Genomic DNA, 21,644 nt, shown 5'->3' with positions numbered 1-21,644 from the left:
GATCAAAATTAAAACAAACATTCCGGGGGTCCCTGAGTGGGTAATGTGGTGTGCAGAGTGAGTCAAGGGACCACAGGTTTGCATCCTAGCTGTACAAACATTTACACGGGTTTGTTTAGGTGCTTCCTTTATTTCTTTTAAAAATCTGTAAATTGCAAGCAAGTTAATACCAAAACATTGTGGAGCTGCTTTCTTTAAAGACAGAGGACAAATGCATCAGAGAACAGAAGTTCACCTACTTACAGAGGCTTTGTTCCAGAATCGTGGAAAACTCTAAAGCCTGGTTCATACTTGTGTCATAGATGAATGTGATACGTCAGGCGCAGACAGCTAAGCTGTGCAGCCTCACTATTTACTGTATGAAGGACGCATCGTGTCGCAGCCCTTTTGACTGCGCAAAGTGGTCACAGCTGTTGTTCGTACTTTAAATACAGACTGCATTTGTGAAATTGGATACATTTACATTTAAGTAGATGTGCTGAGTTTGTACCTCTTATACAAGGGGTTTAAAAAAAAAATCAAAAGCGACATTGTTGGTATCCTCTAAACCAACAGAGAACCCGAAAAGGGAAAATTTCATGTATTAATTAGAGAGATATCTTAGATATTTTGGAATGAGGTGAAAGGGTTGATGATGTTAAGGCTGTACTCCGTTCCAAAAAAGATGCACGTCACAAGATTGTAGATGACGTAATTCCGACTTGTCGCACAGGGTCGGAGACCCTTGACTCTGACTAGAAAATTATGTCGGAGTCTAAAGTATGTGCTGCAAGTTCTATGCTCTAAAGTAATGTTTAAACTTGTCAGTAGTCAAAAGCAATAGTCTTTATATTATTGATTTTGGTGTACTATTTAAAAGCTCTTGTGTATGTTGATGTAGCTAAAACGACATTATTTGGCGAACCCTAGGTTTTTTGCCGCACCTCGCACGTGAAATGTATTAAAAATTACCGTAGCCTTAATCATACGTGGTCCCCTGTAGGAATTCTGTGCTGACTTTGTAGTCCTGTTGACATATATGTGCTATGTATTGTCTCTATTATATCATTCAAATATTCAGGAGACATTTTGTTTCCTTTTGAGGCGCTGCATCTGCCAACTGCTAATTCAATATCCTGATTTAGCTCTTTTAGACAGTAATGCATAATTTATCTACTGTAATATAAACAATCCTCCTTTCAAAGTCAAAGCTTTCATAGCCTCCAGGAAGTTTTCCATTACTATTGGACAGTAATAAGGTCAGTAGATAATAATAGTCAGTCACCAAAAAGCCAGTGAAGGATTTTTTTTTAAAGTTTAACTGGTAATTTGCGATATGATATGCCACAAGGTACCACTGGTTGAGTTGTACCCTGGTTTCTCATTCTTTTTATGCTGTTATAATATACCTCATGTCTGCCCATAACCAGTGAAAAATAGCTTTGTGCACATGTGGGTACTCACTGCTAAAATATAAAAGTTATACAACTAGTTTCAGGTTTCATGAACTACAAGATTTAATTAACGATCTATGAAATAAAAAGAGTTCCTGTTTAACAGACCTTAAAATGTAATGAATCGGACCCTCAAATTTGAATTATGAGCTTCCAGTTTTTATATCAAACCAGTTGATGTATTTTGGTCGTAACACAGTTCTTGCTCTCTGACAGAAATATACTGTACATGTATTTATGCTTTATGATGTGTTTCCAAGAGTGGAGAACAGATACTTCAAATGAAAATTACTAAGAATTAATATATGCTGAGATTTTACGCTGTTTCATTAAAATACTCCATTAATAATCACTCTGTGAACAGAGATTAGCTCTGCATTGTTCATAACATTTTCATATTTGTTTGTGGTACTGCTCTTTCTACTATATAGTCAGGTCAGTATGTTAAAGTGCAGGAAGACAGTACCTAACAGTGAATTGGGAATTGCTCGTGTTTGGATAAATACACTCCGTCTATAGAATCCCTATGTATACGGTTTAAACAAGGCACACCTAAGCTATGTGAATGGGATGACCCTTGCCTGGCTGATTAATTAGTTATGCAAATGGTCTTACTGACATGTATTCTGTAATTTTCTATTTAGTCAACAATGGTTCATAAACAAAGCACCATATTACTACAAAACACATGTTTCTACTGCATAGTCCTGAATGTCTCAGAATTCTGTCATCATTTTTGCCCGGTGGCCTGGAATTTACCATTTCTCTTATAAGTTTATGTTAAAAATGCCCCTTCATTTTTAAAAATAAATAATAAGAACACGTGAAAGAGGTGCAATTACAGAACGTGTGAATATAGCATCATTTTGTACACACCAGTAAATTAAACATGTGTTGGTACCATTACAGCTATCAGTATGGTGAAAAAAACATGACATATATGAACAGTATGTACAAAATAGTCTCAAATAAAAATGAGCAATAAAATGTTTAATTGCAATCTGATAATCGATTCTCCAGATATATGCACAACTGTAAGTGTGACATACTGACGGATGAAGGAACAGACAGACAGTATAGTCCAGGAACCTGATACACTCAATAACTTATGATAACAAATGTTAGGCTTCTGTCACTTATGAAATGGCCTGGGCAGGGGTGTGCAGTATCAGAAATACATGTACTTGAAATGCATGTTTTCATTACATTTGTATTTTGTAATTTGTAATGCAAATGCTAGTGTTGAAAATACACATTTCTGTGTATACATAGTTTTACATTGCTGCTATGTCTTTCAATTACATGTATTTCCGATACTGCCCATTGCAGGATTTCAAATGCAAACAACCTATTCACTGCAAGAATACTAATATACAGAGATGTGTAAAATAAAAGGCATCCTCAGTAGCAGACTAATAAACGAACACACAAAAAAGTATGATACTGTAGTAAACTCCCCCTTACTTGTTATAGGCTACTTTATTTTTTGCATGATAACCAACAATAATGAATCTATTGAACCCCATAAATAGCCATATATGTGTGAAATAGACAATGCTTAATCTATGGAAACTTGGTTGCTTTTCTGGAAAGAAGAATCCGCCCCTAGTCAACACGTCATCACCAAGCGCCATAAAAACTCCATGTGGCTTTCAATCATGTCGCTTCTTTTGTTTTGGTTATGCGCGGTGAGGCCAGAGCGGGAGACGACTGACTTAGAGCCTGGAGGAAAGGCTACCCTCAGCCCTGGATTCCCTGAGGTTTCCCCCTACCAATGTGCGGGTAGCTGTCGAGCACCCATAGACAAATGTATCATCCATCATTAAATCGTCTGTTCAATTCCAATTCAATAAATCATCACATTGCGGATTCTCCATTCTGAATATTGGGGTATTGTAGCTTGAAACGTATTCATTGCTCACTGTTTCAGTTCCTTTATTGACAACATTGATTTTTCTGGATGATAATTGTGTTTTGTATTAAAAATACAGTGTATCTAAACTAATTTGTATTTTGTATTGGGATACAATTACCAAAGTATTTTGAGCCTGGAAACGTGTTGTGTAAAACATGTTCTGTAATAATGTTTTTGTTTGTTTTTTTTCTTCTGTGGTGGGCAGTTTATGTATTGCCCTAAATATAATGCACAAATTGTTCCACCTCAGTAGCTTTACTCAGCTTTGTGTTTTTATTACTGCACGTATGCCATTTGGAATCGTTACACAAAGTCTCTTCTCAATGGTAGATGTCATGTCCAGTGTAAATGAAACAACGCTGTTGTCATGGATGCTGTCAGTCATTTGTCTGCAGACTGGTTACTTTGTCATGCAGACTGGTGTTTGTGACTTTTCTTCTCTGGGCCCTATTTCTCTCCTGCTTGGCCCCAGTTTGCTTTCTCCACTTCAATATACAATACATTCTACAGTACATGTTTCACAGAGACACTGGCCTTTTTGGTAATTTATCTTACAGAAGGAAGCTTTTTTTCAACACTACATGTTTTTCATGAATATTTGCTTTCCTTTTACTATTTTTAATAAATAAAGAAAGTTATGTGTTCAGCTCTTACAAAGACCGGGTTATAGGTGCTCTGGAGATTGACTTGAATTGTGTGACTCTGCAGCTGATGCATAGTTCACACACCCTAGTCTCTGTAAGTCACCTTGGATAAAGGTGTCTGGTAAATAAACAAATACAAATAATTAAATAAGTTCCCAGTTAACAATAACATTTTAGAACCTAGATATTATGGTAGCTATTCAGTATGCTTGGTGTGCTTATGATGCTTTAATTTTAGTCCAGTGACGAACCACAAAATTGCATACAATGGTTATAAGTCTTACCATTAGGGGTAGATGAACTAACATGGGCCAGTTGCAGCACAAACATACCTCAATTTGCATTTTCGTTGCGACAATTCGCAAAGTATATATTTTGTCGCATGTACTAAGAGAAAATATGTTGATGAAAAGAGCTGCAATATAGTAATTTAAATATTTGTTGCATCTTCTTAGTCAGATCTCTAGCATTATACATTGCAAGAATCATGCAACATTGTTCACATAAATAGTAGGAGTTGAGTTGTGGTTTGCTGCAGCAGAGGGTGCCCGAAGGATAACGTCTATACATGCAAGGGTGCAAGAATCAAAATAACATTGTTCTTGTTAAATGTAAACATCATCTGTACAATGCATTCTGTGCCGTCTTCGCTTTACCTATTTTAATACTGTTTTTTTATTATTATTATTTTTAACTACTTAGTAGCCTAGACAATTTACACAAAATAGATCATGGCCCTATACAGATGTGCAGAATGAGCTGGAGTTATTAGTGGCACAGGTGTGCAGTATACTGCTCCCAACACGTTGAGGAAACCAGAAATGTCATAGAAATTTGTTTTCAAGGCTTGCAAGTACACCCTAACTTTAGTGAAAATTAGGTACTTGGGTGTTCGCCTCAAATGCATTGAGCACAACTGGCAACGCATGAGAAAAAGCGGACTGGGAAATGCCAGCAAATATTGCGAATGTTTAAAGCATGCTTTCAAAGTATCTTAAGAAATTGATGCAATTATAAGTGTTACAATTGTGGCAGCTTTAGTACAACTCAATATAATATTTGAGAACCCTCATTTGCACTATCCCCACCCCCTTTTTGCAAATGTATGCAGGAACGCCCATAATTACATATTCATCTAAGGTTGAATAGCAAAAAAAAAAACCTGCTGCCACAAGGCATTCCCTTAAAAGTTGCTAACAGCATTGCGCTTGTTTAGTGCATTTCACCCTAGACTTCCAACTCGTTTGCAACTGGTTTGCGACTATTTGCGACAGGCACAACACTTTAGTACATCTACCCCTTAGTCTTTTCTATCTGGAGGTGAAGAACAAGTAATCTCTTTACAATCCTTTTAGAACTTGCTAATCTATTTGCTGTAGTTTTGAGAACAATTGTGATTAATATTACTTGCATGCTTTTTCTCATTTGTATTCATTTATAGTAGATCAAGCATTAAAAACAATTTGACAGATATCAGTTTTTTATCACAACAGGACAAATAAGCTATGTCCAATGAGTGGGGTATGCTAGTTGCTCATTATTATTATTATTATTATTATTATTATTATTATTTGTTGATTTAGCAGACGCCTTTATCCAAGGCGACTTACAGAGACTAGGGTGTGTTAACTATGCATCAGCTGCAGAGTCACTTACAACTACATCTCACCCGAAAGACGGAGCACAAGGAGGTTAAGTGACTTGGGGAAATTAAGATATTTGGATATAATTTGCTTTCCCTCAGAACTGAGTTGCTCTTAATCTTTGTCCTGCCATACAATAGTCCAGCTATAGTACCTCCAGTTCATCTATCCATAAATTGGAACCTGTATATCCCAAATTGTGGCACCATATTAATTGGCTTATACATAGAAGGCACACAACTGACTACAATGACTTTCCCAGCATGATTTATTCTATGCCCAAGATCTTTAGACACGGAAACAAACTGTGGCCCTCAAATGATTCTGGCACAGAATCTGTATTTGTTTACTGCTGTTGAGTTACACTTTCACTTTACTAGAGGCCATACAGCAGCAGTTAGGAGACCATGAACACAAGCTAATCAACCAGGTCGCACCTGTGACAGTGAGGTGGTAAGTTGTATGTGCTATGCAGGCTGTCTTTACAACTATGCCTCTGGATTACAAAGTGCAGTAGGCAACATAGCAACTGATTATTAGAAAATTCGAGCAGCAGCTGTGCTGTAAGATGAAACTCTGGAAAACAGCTAGATGCTTAGGTATTTGTGGTGTGGTAAATGTCATTTTGAGATACTGTACATCTGTAGCTATTTTTTGTCCTCCATTACTGGTCATTATCGTGTTATCAAGAAACTTGCTGTGTAACAACAATATGAAATGAATGCAGCATCATCAAATACATAAGAGTTTTGATCAGACATTTGCAGAGGTAAAATACCAATATTCCTGCTAGCTGTTAAATAGCAGTATGTTAGATTTAACTTACTGAAATGATATAGCTGAAAATCAGATACAGTGTAGTATTATATAAGAAAGGAGAACAAATAAGATTAAGGCAGAACTGTGCTTTTAAAATCAAGTAAATCATAATGTGAATGTTGAGGATTAAATACTATTGCTCTATCTTTTAAAAGAATTCTGTCCTTTGTATAGTTGCTTTGTATGACATAAAGGTCCAATTCACACTTGGTTCATTTAGGCTGTTTATTTTTAACAAAGTGGGGATTGATATGTTTGGAAGCATATGAAAATACTCTTTCCCTTTCAGAGTTTGAACCGTCGGCCCAAATGTTGATTAGAGCAAATTTTTCTTCATCCTGCTGCAATCTGTCTCATGGTGTGTCTCAAGCAACAAAAATATGGCTGAACAGAATAAACAGAAACGTTCCTTGCAGAAGTGAAAATTCCACGTAGACATGGTTATTTGATATTTCGTCGGCTTACGAACGGCCATCATACATTTTGTCTTGCTCAACCGGGTCAAAGCGTGTTGACCCACATCCTGAGTAGGTCAACCCGGGTACAACTCAGGTACGTGGTTTCATTGTGACCCGGGTAGCCAGAACCCATAGCCCACATAGCAGTGCCAATGTGAAAGGGGATTTACATCAGAGATACACAAGATACTCAACCCCACTGATTCTCTATGGGGACCTCTGTCATGCTGCATGCAAAGGGTTGTAGGATAGAGAGCTCGGGAGAAGATTTTCTATTGACAGTCAATGGAGTGGTGTCTGATTGAGCTGCTTTTGAGCTTATTTTTCAATGTTTAAAAATAAAATAAAAACTTCTATTTTGCTCTTGCCCACGGTATCTTGACGAAAAACATAACCCTTGGTAACGATGATATACCGTAATTTATATGAAAAATGCACTTTTCTGAATGCGCGTTTCACACAGTGCTAGAGTAGACAGGTGCAATTATAAAACTTGGATTTATTGGTATTAAACATCAGTTTTATATGTTTTTTTTTATTTTTAACCATTGATTTAAATTTCACTTCGATAATTTACTTCTGTAACTTATCTGTAAATATAAAAAAGGCAGAGTTAAGAATCTTGGTAATATCTTTGGTGTAAGTGTGCTGTGCATGCCTCAGACTTATCCATTCCGTTGCCGTACCGATCCACCTGTCCACACATCACTGTTCCGAGTCATATCACAACTGTACAGGTACGAAACTTTGATCTCGACTGGGTTTCGTATCGATACGGTTATACCGGTACGACACTGGTAACAACTCCAGTGTGAACAGAGGTTGCGATTCTGTTCCGCAACGATATCGGTATAAAAATGCAAGTGTGAACAGGGCTATAGTGTTCCCTCTGTCTTTGAATATGTATTAATGATGATACGAAGAGATAAGACAATTGAACTCATTTACAGTCGCTTCAATAAACATCTTGTTGAGTATCACAGACCCGTTATCTAGCTGTCCCTTAATAACTTTGGCACTTAAATCCAATTTATTTCATTTGTAATTTAATACATTGTTATTTTGATAATTAATCTAATAACATAACACTGTTCACTGATCCTTTTTTGTGGGGTCACATTTTAACAAATTTAGGGTAAAAAATGAACAGTGTAATATTTGTTCCCCACAAACCCACTCTAAATGGTTACCTGCAATCAAGTGTAAAGTTAAATTGCAACTATTCTGTTTCACACAGTAAAAGGCTTAAGAGTTATACAACATGAACAAGAATGAGTGGCTGGTACAGCTATGGATACAATAAGATTGCGTTTTGCTTCAGTGAGCATAACTGTTATAATCAAAATAATCAATGTTTCATGACCGGTTCCATTTTAACACTACAGATTTTACTACATATTTTTTTCTTGTATCGGTACCTTAAATGATATAAAAAAACACATTTAAATGAGAAGCAGGGAAAGTGTGCACAATCCATCAGGGCTTGTGTAATTTCTTAGATGCTTTGCAATTAACTTCAGAAACTGTGGCTGATTTGATTACAGCTGATGCATTTTGAGTATAGCTGTACTTGTAAAGTCAGATCCTTCATTTTAATGTTGAAGATTGGTCCTCACACACTTAAAAGAAAATGAAATAAGTGATGCAAGGAATAAATAGTCCAATTGTATGCATTGCATTTTTCTGTTTGTGCTTCCAATGTATCATTCTCAGTAACCTGGATTATACAGCTTGTTGTATAAGATTGCACTCATGGAAAGCTTTTTCTCCAGCCGTGCCTTAATAGCTTTTCCACTTTGATTCAATCACATTTATTTTAATATTGCCATTTATTACATTGTAGTTTTGGTCTTGCGAATTCATCCAACTGTAAGATGAGGTTGTGAGGGAAGAGGACATGGGGATAAATGACCAAAGCTGCAACACAGGGCATTGATAAATCGACCTTCCAAGGAACTGTTAATCATAGCTAAAGATCCAGGACCTGTACATGTTATGCAATATCAGCTGTCACCTGCAGTCAAGTAAGTCACTTTGAAATATAAAAAAAGTTCAATAGCAACGATTCTCTTTCCACTGCTGACAATAGTACAAGGCTATGTGATAAAGTCCTGCTCAGAGTGAATGACTGGAGGAGGGTGGGATAAAATAAGATGAAGTTCTGCTTCAGTGAGCAGTTACCTTTTCAAAGTCTCTAACCCACTGTCACATTGGCATGCATAGTGCGGTGTGTTGTTATCTCCACCTAGCAGGCTACACAGGTATCAATGATGAGACAGGCACAGATTGCTGTGAAACATTCAGGCACCAGTGGGCAGGGTCAGACAGAAAGCAAGGGCCACAGAATTGCTTCTAAAAGTGCTTTAACTCCCAGATCTAAGACTATTAACAAGCATTGTATGACGTTTCACTGCGTTTACATAAGGTTAACCTTAAAGGGTACATAAGGGCCTTTTTATTTCATGGTGCTACATGTTCCCATGTGTTGCTACAACTTTTTACATAAGGTGTGTGTATTGTTTTAATTTTTTTTTTTTACATTTTGACCACTTTTTTTAAATGTGTGTATTGTTTTATTTATTTATTTATTTATTTATTTACATTTTGACCTTTTTTAAACTTTTAAATTGCATTCCTTGCCTCAAGATGGCTTCCCATGTACCCGCATGGACCTCTTAGAACTACATTTACCATCATCCTCCTGTTCACTGGTAAATCCATCTCACTTACATATGTGAGAAGGAGGATAATGGGAAATGTAGTTCTGAGAGGTCCATGCGGGTACATAGGAAGCCATCTTGAGGCAGGGAATGCAATTTAAAAGTTTAAAGTCCTTATGTCACCTATTTCACATTACAATCTGATTATATTTTATTAAACTACACTATAATAGTGTTCTAAAAATATATATATCATCTGTAAGAAATTTACAATCATAGTGCTTCTGCCAAAAAGCCCTGATTTCGAATCTTGACATCTGTGACGTCACTAGGGGAAAACACAAACTATAAACCATAAACATGCATGCATATGTCTATGGCATAAACAAAACGATCATACATACAGGCCTATTTTGCGATGGTTAAACTGTGTCAAAAATACATTTCACCTCAGATAGGCGCAAGGGAATGCATTGCATGAAAAAAAAGCACTGTATTCTGTGAAAGTAAAATCAGCGAGTTTGTCAGTGCACAATGCAATGATCACTCCATACAACACGGAACACGAAGACTAAAGCTTTTTTTTGTTGGTTTCTGGCAGGTACAAATTTTATTTTTTCTCTTTCGTAAGACACTGGTACACAAGTTCACAAACACAGCCCTTTACAAAGACAGCTTTTCATGAAGACAATCGTCAAGTAAGTGACCATTGATTCATTTTCCCCTGACAACAGCGGAACCATTTAGAAACCGCAATACCTTTTTTTTTTTTACCAGCCTTAATTAAACAATTTTGTACCGTAATTTTTTTTTATATAGCTGCATCTATAAAACACTTCATACAGATATAAAAATGATTACCATAGTTTTTTTTTCTTACCCTGTGCACTAGTGCTCAATACTACTAGGCTATCCACTGCGCATAATCAGTTCTCTGCAAGTGTTGCGTTTGTTTTTTCAGACGTCAGATATTATTATTATCATGATTATTATTATACAATATACCGTTATCAAATATACTCAGTGGCCCAAATCTACCCAAAGAAAATAAACATGAGCACGGCTTTCATATTGCTGACTTAATAAAAACAATAACGTCAGAGTACTAGAAGCAAACACATTGCATGCTCAAGATTTCTGATGCAGAAATCAAAAGAATGAATCCACTCATTCAGCTTTTTGAGGTAAGCTTTCGATTTTCTATTTTATCTTTAAGGTAATGTTCATATGCACATTACTGGGTAAGGGCGTCTGCCAAGAAATAATAATAATGATGACATGCACTTCACAAGGAGGTTAGGCCTATTTAATTTCACTATATCGGGGAAAGCATAAGTGTTAATTTCATGAATGAATTTGAAGAGCGATACGTGACCATGCAAGTCATCTCGGCCCTGTAATATCAGCAATGCTTTATTACTGAAGTGGATGGGAAAGGGTAAACACTATTTGCAATATATAAATGGTACAAAAACAAATATGGAAATACACAAAGCCATCTTGTGACACAGCATATCAAATTAAATGCTGTAAGTGCATGCTCACTCTCAATCTTGGCCAGTATGTCAGAATTCTACACTGTTAGCAGTCTGGCTTGATATGGCCAATTGACATTTTACAGTAATACAATTAACTGGTTTCAGACATACTTAATATTAATATTGTCAGAATACATTTGTGGGCAGCTGCTCTATCTTTTGTGCCATTCCAACTTGTACCATCATCACTCTATGCCATGTTATCTATATACAGTGGTTCACATAACTTATCGTTAGGTTCTCATGTGAATACCAGTATAAATGGTTTTTATTTGTTAGCAACCATAGATGGTGGCAGTTTCTCATTGGGTCTGGTCTACTCAAATGACCCACCCACACTCATCCACATACACAGCAGGTCTGCGTCAATGTAAGGGGGGCTGATTAGGGCGGTATTTAATAATTTAGCACCAGTAGGCTCTCTGGTGCTAAACTTTCAAAACAGTCTAGCATCAGTTTTCAAAATGATTTGCACCCCTGCCAAGGATGGTGGGTTCAGGATCAAAGGTTTCAGTGGTCATCTTACACATATGAATATGCATCAAGGCAGACAGGCGTGAGGCTGATTAAATGCTTAATGGCAGTGTCAGAGACCACAACAATAGTTTCTGAATGTTTAAGTAAGAGTCTGGATTGCTGGTTATTACAATTTTAACAAATCATCACACATTATCTGTTTATTTCAGTAGCCTACCACCAAATTCCAGCCCTGGAGATTCAAAAGCAAAAAAACTACACACTTCTTCACTTTATTAGTGTTGTTGAACACGTTAGCTTGATGGCACAACGGTATTTATAGAAGGATATGGGAATACCGAGGGAATTGTTTTTCTTTTAAGTAAAATGCTTATTTAAATTTATTTTTTTTGAACTCCCATTTAAATATAATGGCACTCAAACATCTCCGGGAAGCATCTCTGGGAAGCAATGTGTCAGAGAGCTTCCACAACATCCCTCTTCTCTGAATGGACAGCTAAATCAAGATCCCTGCTATCATTGGTTGTTTTAAGTGTCCATTAAAAGAAAAGGATTGAAGCTATGATTATGAACTAGAGTGACTCCACCTGTCACTCTCCATTTTTTTTATAAAACCTTGAAGCAGCCACTGATAGCGCCTTCAGGGATGGACTTTTTAGTGATCTGGAACCCTCCAGCCTTAAGTGAAATATGGGGACTGGTATTTAATTATGGTCAGCGATAATAATCTCAGTTATTCAGAGATTGTTCACAGATCCCAGAGACCTTGAGACTCAGTAGAAAATAGGGAGGTTAGGCAGATATGGGTCACAGCCATATATGAAAAATGGTTTCCTGTTGAAAATGTACTGTGTCTTAAAAACAATATAGAAGTCTGCATTTGTTTTATTGGTGCGCATGCATACCTGCGTATCAATTATGTGAACCTCTGTCTCTATATTATATATTACTACTTAAGCATCATCATTATATCTTTATATTATTCACCTACTATGTAAATTACAGATCAGTTTGCTTTCATATTTTTAAACTGATTGAAGATGATATTTAAGTGTTGGCTTTTTTTTTGCATTTATAGTTTATAGAATGTAACTTACTGACTGACTGGTAATTGACATTGAAAAGCATTGGTCATAAATTGTGAAAAAAAATTAATTTCCAAATATGTGTTTCTATTTGTGGCAATACAACAATTGTCAATCAAGCCCAGAGAAAGAAATGGAGACCAGAACAGATTCCATATAGTTTGTTAAAATATCATAATATTTTTTTTATTTCATTCTACATTGACATGGTGTACTTTGAATTTGTGCAGCAGTATTGTTCAATATAATTTTCTTTGGCTTTTTTATTGAAGAACTAGTCTGTAGAACGATTAAATATGCACAGAAAAGGGGAGTGCATCTTTAACTATGGCTTATTGCATCCTATTAAAAGTCAGAGGATGTGAAGGGCTAAACTGTGGAATTTGTCACTAATCTGTTTTTGGTGATAATAGAGCATGCCCTATAATTAAAAGATGAAACAGGACCAGTGTCTTTCTAAGCCATCACCAAATTGAGCTGAATGGCCCTAGAAGTCAGGCATCACCTTTGTAATGGAATAATTTGCTATTAATATTGGTGGGGAGACTTTTTAGTACATTTTCCGAGTGGCTGTCATTTTTCTAACCTGTCAGGTAATTTCACATTACAGAGAAAACCCTTCCAGGCATATATAACATTATCTGAAGAAAGTGATGCATCCCTGTTACCAGACAACCAATTCTGATTTGTCATTTGATGGGAAAGTCATTATAGGATGATTATGAATCAAACACTGTTGAAAGTCAAGTTACAAGATGAATCGTTTTGCAAAAGTATTTTGCATTTAAATGACGTTACCCTGCCTACTCCTAAAGCACATTTTTGTGTCGGTTTTCCGAAGTGCCTTTAATTGCTTGAGCAAAAACATGTCCATCATTCTGCTTTAATTGCCTTATTTTTTCTGTTAGTTGCACTTCTTTGCCTCTAAAACATCTGTTTTTATTTGACACCCCTTTCAGACACAATTTACCATGTACATATGTTGTTTCAAAGACAAGGCACCTTTAATATGTCCTGGAAAATTATTATTCAAACTCTTGTGCCAATATTCAGTTCTTGGTTTTTCTCTAAAGACAATATTAGTAAAACGTCAAGTATGATCAACTGAAGTCCACCCAATATGTATCGTTCTATTAAATTTAATTCAGGCTGATATTTTACATTACCATTTTCAGAAGAGCTTAACTCTACAGCAGATAATTTGAGATTCATTGACTATTGATATATTGTACATTAATATGCAAAAGCCCAAGCTATCAAAAGATTTGACACTGGTTAATACAACTGAAACTAACGGGCATAGTAGCTATATTTTACATAATTGGGGAGCAATCAAAGTATGTCACAGAGTTCTCATTAAGTGATACTGTATTCTTGAAAATACAGCACCATCGCTGTGATTCCATTTGTGACTGAGACACATGCATCGGTTTCATGTCTTTTAAATATGAATATAAATAAAATATGAATAAAAAAATACTTCAAAATGAATGTTTCTTACTTGACGCACCTTTCTACCTGATTAAAAAGAGGCTGATCGTGTATAAGAACACTAGCATAGCCTTGCAGGAAGCAAAGCACTACTAATGAGTCTTCTATTCTAAATTAGATTTCCAATCTCATAATATTATCTTGGGATTCATGCAAAATGTACAGCCTGTAATGAGTGACCAGCGATTGTGCAGGTAATACATTACATGAATTTTATTAAAATTCAAATGAGGTGTGAGTTGTAGTGTGGCGAAATGCAAAACAGTAAGAAAAAATAATGGCAAGTTGATGTAGGATTATTAAAAAAGTGAACATGTACTGTTGTGTATATTTATACGTGTATTCTTTCACCTTAAATTGACTTAATTGAAACGCATTGGCAATTGCACTGACTCATTAGGTTAAATAGGCCTCCCTCTTTACTGATTGTGAACTCCCCTGTATATAACCCTCAAAGGATACAAATGCTTCAGATTCAGAGCCGAATAACAAATGTCTTTTTAATATTTATTATTTAGGATATCACATTATTAAATATTAAAATATTTGTAAATGTACTGCCTGGAGGTGGTGCAAAGTGTAAGTTGGCATGCAATTGGTAATCAAAGAGCATTGGAACTTATAGGAAGTGTTGATTTGAACATAGCAAGCAAATTAACCCTTCAGTAGCGCTGGATAGAACAACTACATGAAACAAAAACAACTAAAAACAAACAGGTAAACAGACCTGTCAATTTCATTGACGTGTTGTGTATGTATCAATGCACAGAACAAAATAGTCCACAGATTTTTTGTTCCAGAAGACTGGAAGATCAACAAGACCTTCAACCCTACAGCTTGTCAATGAATGACAGAATATCAATAGAGATATACTGACTGTATTTGTTACAACAACAGGATTAGCAAGTCTTAAACAAACCCCACTGGAGCACTGACTATTGGCAGTGATTAATTTACTGATATCTATCATTGACAGGCCCTGCACCGTCAACTCATAGTAAATTAATGTACATCCCCATGTGGCATGTTCCTTTTCTGTGGTTTCAGACCTCTTGTTTCAATATCACATATTCAGTTTATTCTCATCATCTATGAACAGTGGCATAGCCAGGATTTTGTTTCCGGGGTGGATGTAGATTTTTTGATGACTGTTAAAACACTGGCGTTGCAAGGATTTGGTCCTGGGGTGTGTGTGGGGGGCGGGGGGGGGGCTAATGGTGAATCGCCCGGATTTCGTTTCGGGGGGGATGGAAATTTTTGCAGATGGGGAATAATTACGGCTGTCAATTAATCGCAGTTTTACCTACCCGGGTGAGTATTAACAATTTTCAGTGAACAAAGGTTTATTTTTTTTCCGTACTACATTAAGGCACACTGAAAAAGCGCAAATTTCACTCTGCAAAGATGTACAGTATGCCACAGTCCATTAAGCCCATCAAAACCGCTCTTTCTAAGATGGAACAATTGCTTTTATTGGAATTTCAGAGGAAATTATGCAATATCTCAAGAAAAGCCTTGGTAGTAATAAATCAAAAGGAGAAAACTCCCTTTAGTTGGACTTATTTCTAGTTCTCTTAGATAAGAAATGTACAGCACTTCTCATGTTGACAGTCCAAAGAAAAATGCTTCTACCTTGCCTACATCACACAAGGAAATGATATGTCACTGTAACATTTCTTAGCTTTACAGATGTTATTTGTTTTTAAACAAAACAGTTACAAATGCATATTTCTTTAAAAATACATTACAATAATGTCATAGTTATAGAAAATAATGCATGGGGTACTGTGTGATATGAGAATGTAATGTTCACCCTTGGGGTGGGATGCTACATAAACCCAGAAGGTGAAGCCTGAGGGGTTAATCTAAGCATCCCACCCATGCATCATTTTTCATAATCTTTCGTGAGCCAGTTTTCCCTTTTTATGTGAGTGAGAAGAGACAGCATCTATGTGAGGTACAGTTGGAATTCCTTTCAGTTTGACAGCTGGGGTCACACTGCGTCCAGTTATTACTGGAAATGTCAACTGAGCCCATTGAAAAAAAATGCTCACCAGTTCTTATAACCCTTTATTGCATGGTGTGTTGAAAACAATAAAAAATAATAAACTAAAAATTTGAGATCATTTTTATTTATCCTGTTTAGAGAATGAAGTTTACAAGACCAAAACATTAACTAATAATGTACTTGAAGAAGTTTCTAAAGTAGTCGTGAGTAGTTGTTTCTTGATGTGAACTAGATGCAAAGAAATGCACATTTTTTTCAGGTATTAGTTTGGTCTATTCAATTTATGCAGGGAATCATTTTCCCATTACAGAGCAAGCAGAAATAACGCTCAAAGCAAAACAGTACAGAGCACACTTTCATATGCAAACTGCACGAAGCAAAACTCAAGTTCAAAACAGAACAGAACAAAAGAATATAATGCAATACTGTAGGTTTGGTCCTCTAGGACTCCTCAATCGACAAGTCTCCAATACTAGTCTGAATGAGAGGGAAAGTGAGCTGAGCTGAGTGTGCCTTGATTAAGTAGCCACTGACCTCAGCCCCCCTCCTTCCTTCTCTTTGTGGGTTCAATCACCCCAAGCACCCTGTGGAGGGTCTCGTTTACGAATCATAAAGAAAACTGCCTAAGATCGTGTTATCTTGGTGTGACCCTTTGTTCTTTTGTGCTTAACCTCCGTTATCTCTCGAGTGCATCGGTTCCTCCAGCAATGTGTGATTTGTGTTTATTCCAGCAGTCAGACGGTCGTCGTCAGTGCAGTTAAATGCAATCTTGCAGTCTCGCATTTACCAGTTACTATACCTCCTCTGATAATCTCCTTTTAAAACTAACAGAGTGTATAAACCTGCAAACACATGTATCTTATATTGCGCTAAAACTTCTTTCCATGTTATCCAACAGTACTGTTACACAATATGATAAAAAATGAAAAAAATCAAGGACATCTTATTATAACCTACTTGCACACTAATGAGATAGCTGTGTAATCTGATGTGTACCACAAGCAATATATGAAGCTGGTGATTCTTTCTGCACCATCTGTACAACAGGATGTTCATCAGAGATGGGTTGTAGCAGGCACTGGACCTGAGGTGTCTACAGGAACTCCCCAACTTTATTAGCAAGAGACGAATAGAAATAATAAACAAAATATACTGATCAATTATCTTTCAGGTTCAATGAACAATTGTATGCCTGCAACTCTATTTCTGTTAATCACCCCCTGTGTGCCCCCTAATTTACCCTTTTACACCTACATAGTCAGGATTAAGACTGACACCTTCAGACATGTAAATGTCTGTGTTTAGTTCATTACCAATAACATAAATGAGTCTCTCACAACTCTGAATATTTTACTTCGATAGGTTTTTGCATTGCGTTGCAATTATATCTCTTACTGACTGAATGAGATTTGCGTACATTATTTAGCAAACAATAACCCCCACCCAGTTGTGCTTTGTCCTATGTACTGGTAATTAGAGTTGTTTTCACATGCTAGCAATGCAGGTGTTATGGGACAACATCTTTATGTATTGATGGGTCTTTTACAGCATACATTTTCCAGTTTATCGTTAATGGGAGAAGTCACCTGAAGAAAAGCAAAAGACATTGAAAACTGCAATTCATACATTTTCTAATGTTTCTGTTAATTTTATTAAATTTACCATTAAAAAAAAATGTCATGGAAACCTTTGTAAGGATGGTGCCAATAATCCAATAATTCATTTAATTCAAAAGACAGGGTTTTGTAAGAATAATTATATTTTTGTTGTTGTTTTTAAACAGTTTTTTTTTTTTTTTTTAATACTTGCCCATATACAACCCAGCAGCCTGAACTTGTTCCACATAGCTGCAAGTAGTAAATCTATCTTTAAATGTGTAAAGACTGTACCTGTCTTACACCAATCAGAGGGGTTATTTATGAATAAACCTCTCTGGGCTACAGATTCATCACTTTGCTTTGTTGTTAAGAAGGCCTCAGCAGAGCTGTGCAATTTACCAACCAGCAAGTGTAATTTATTTATTGTCAGCAGCAAGACCCTGAACAAAGAGTCAGTACAAATAACAGCTCTAACCAGCCCTAAATAAAGATTACAGGAATATGATGTCTTCTTTTTACATTATCAGGGGGTGAGTAGTCAGGAAATTGACTTGAATTTATGCCTTGTAGTGGAGTAACCTGCCACGGTCCCTTGGTATAATGAGCCTTCCTAAAGCTTCTTAAACAGCAGTGACGTTCTCAAAAAGAAATAACTGGCAAATGTTTCCTCAGGTGTGAACCAATGGTGGCGAACAGGAGGCAAATTACTCCCTAAGAAGAAAGAGGAAAATGTCATAACAGTTGACACAATTAGAACACAAAGCTGAGTTAACCTACATAGTGTACCAGAAAAATATGGCTAATGCCATTTGAAGAATTTCTCCCTGCTTTTCTTTGCTGCCATGGAGGAGTGGTTTAATTTATATTGTGGCTATGCGGTGCAAGGAGCTGCCTCTAATTGAAGAGTCACTTACTTTATAACAAGGTCAAAGCTTGCTGGGTTGCCAGCCTGATAAGGCGTTAAGCTCTGTTTAGAATAGTCTGTTGAAGATAGGGGTCTGAAGCAGCAGAAATACCATCACTGCACTATATATATATATATATATATATACAACATGTAACCTCCAACAAAGGATGAGTAAAAAGAAACTGACTCTTTCTGGTCATGGGAGTCCTGTTTTAATTTGTATGGGTTATTGTAGTCTTGTGAGGTGTCGCAGCAAATTGAATCGGTATGAAAAAGGGTTTCAGATGGAAATTTGAATGGTTGCAGTAATGCAAGAGTAAGTCATTGTTTCTGATGTGATGTTTTTGTTTTTAGGTGATATCAATTATTTAATATGATTATTTGTACTTAATATGATTATTTGTATAAGTTTAAATGGCCAGACAGATTGCTTTATATTTACAGTGGCAGTGATAAGTTTAAGCATTTATTTATTGATGTTTTTGGATACATGTATTTTTTTTTTTTACATATTGAATTGACACTGCAATCCAGTTCCCAATCAAGAGGACGGAAGATCGACAGGTGTTCTTTAAACTCGGCCAACCAAACGGATGATAACCAAGCTACTAAATCCAGGAAGTGAGGACCGAGCCTGGGAGGTCTCTGCTTAGACTGGTTGGGTGTCTGAATCACGATTACATTAACTAAGCTCAGAGCATTCTTCACTAATCCACAGGAGCACAATGACCAAAACGCTCACTGTTGGTCTCCAGTCTAGATCAACAACTTAACATGGCCATAATTCAATCCATTGAGTTCCTGCTTATGTGACCCTGCATTCATGTGGATATCCTTTAATAGATGAACAACTGTGAAGTATTTATTGATTTGGCTATATAATTTTTAAAAGCTAGAGAGGCAGAACATCTACACAATTTCAATTTGGACAGTCATTCTAGCAGGATCGAGATTCTGAGATATTATATATATAAAAAAGAAATAGGTGATTACAGTATTATGCTGTGCTATATGATGTCTCTTTTTTACATTATGTGGGGTGAGTAGTCAGGAAATTGACTTGAATTGATGCCTTGTAGTGGAATAACCAGCCAGCCAGGGACATTTTTTTTATATTATATGGGCAATGATTATATATTTCATAAAGGGCAGGAGTTGGATCGGTTACCTTTTCCCATAAGAAGCGTTAACCACTATTCAAAATCAATTTTTCAATATCTAGCTTTAATCTCTGCAATGACAACTGGCAATAGCATTTAATGCCAGTCCCCGATACTGCAATAGTAGTGGATTTTAAAGAAAATTCCAGTTTTTTGATAGTTTCTTAGTTCAGACAGATATTAGAATGTTTGAATTAAATGTAGGCTTTTTAACTTCCACTTGCCGACTCATTTTTATTGCATGCATGCTCTGGAACCAGGTAACACCACCAAACCGCAGCCATAACAAATTCAGAAACTAGGCAGGCATGCAAAGAGAAGGAGATTACTCTGACATGTGTGTGATAATGGGGTGAGTTATAAGGTCTGCTGTATAAATCCTCCTTAGGGACGCCCACTGCACTCCAAGGTGGTAGCCTCTTTTAGTTGTTTGCCCGTTGTACCAAAAAGTGGAAATGTGGTGGATTAGAAAATTAGAAAAGGATGAGAGCTGGTAGCAATGAATAACTTTCAGAAATATTTAGATGAATTCTTCCTAAGCCAAATGGTATTTTATTCACAGACTCTAAAGAGAAAGTTACATTTCAGAACCCTCTTTGAAAATCAACTTATCAAATCTTCTTTTCAAATAATCCTATCCTGTGCAAACTTCAACATTTGGCAGGCATACATTTGAAAAGCAATTCTGATATTGTGCTTTAGTGTTCTGCATATCCATATGCTGCAGTTTAGCTTCTCTGGGGATGATCTGCAAATTGATTTCTGTAAACTTAGATGATTAAACATTTAATATTGAAAGTACTGAGAAATTCAATTCAAAGACATCAAAAACTTTGGATGAACAATTCCATACTTCAGATTTAAAAGGGACAAAAAAGGATACATGAAAAACATAAGGAGGATGATGAACAAGAGGATGCTATTGGAACCATCAATGTTCGTCCAAATTCCTAGTAGCTAATTGATCACTGAACTTAGTTTTGTTAGTCAATAACTGACAATATAGCTTGGTAACCAGTAACATATACTCACAACTCTCTGTGTAAAAAGTATCTCCTACCCCCTGCCCTATGTCTGTCTCTACTCAATGTTCAACTGTGTCCTCTGGTCCTGGTATCTGTTAAATTTTAGGGTAAAAAAAAAAACTGAAATCGACAACTTATTGGGTGAGTTTTTTTTTTTTTTATGTGCTACATACATAATCATTCTTAACTTGTGTATCTATTTATATTTGAGCATTATTCACATAACAATTTATTTCTCTAGGAGGCTAAAAAAAATAGAGTTTATAGAGTCAAATGTTTATATTAGTGAGTCATCTGCGGCTTCTGGAACATTGATTCTGATCACTAAAAAGTGCTAAGGCATATTTGATTTGCACATATTGATATTATTTATGCAATTCTGTGTATGCATCTGACCTTAGGAAAATACATAAGTGCAAATATTAATCAACTGGAATTAGATAAATGAAGAGCCAAGATTAATATACTGTATACACAGTGGAGGGGATAAATGAGTTTGTATTACAGCCTCTTTGGGAGTTTGCAAAACAATCATGAGAGCAGCTTTCAAAAGATTTCCTATAGAATCTATTTGAAATGCATCAGAAATGTCAGTGTTGTGCAGCGTACTGTATACTGTAGTAAACTTATTTACAGATAATACAGCTAATATGAGCACAGCATGGCAATGGGGAGCTTCATGTTGTGACAGGAATCGTCACTGTACTATAACATCTAAAGCTATGTCCTAAGGATTGATAATTTTGTAATCTGAAAGAAAACAAAATAAATAATACAAAATTA

The 21,644-nt window shown here is 36.2% G+C and overlaps 1 long non-coding RNA gene across 1 annotated transcript in view; it reads left to right on the top strand.

Annotated features, from left to right (window-relative positions):
* LOC131697406 (uncharacterized) overlaps positions 1–20,897 on the top strand; it is a 46,988-nt gene extending 26,091 nt beyond the window's left edge. The window contains exon 3 of the long non-coding RNA XR_009307237.1: positions 19,211–20,897. This is a non-coding gene — a long non-coding RNA (uncharacterized LOC131697406). The remainder of the gene's footprint in view (positions 1–19,210) is intronic.
* The last annotated feature ends 747 nt before the right edge of the window (positions 20,898–21,644 follow it).

The sequence above is a fragment of the Acipenser ruthenus genome, chromosome 14 (genome assembly GCF_902713425.1).
Source record: "Acipenser ruthenus chromosome 14, fAciRut3.2 maternal haplotype, whole genome shotgun sequence".
Taxonomy (NCBI): Eukaryota; Metazoa; Chordata; class Actinopteri; order Acipenseriformes; family Acipenseridae; genus Acipenser; species Acipenser ruthenus.
The sequence above is the reverse complement of the archived record's forward strand: the minus strand, read 5'-3'. Positions and strand labels throughout refer to the sequence as shown.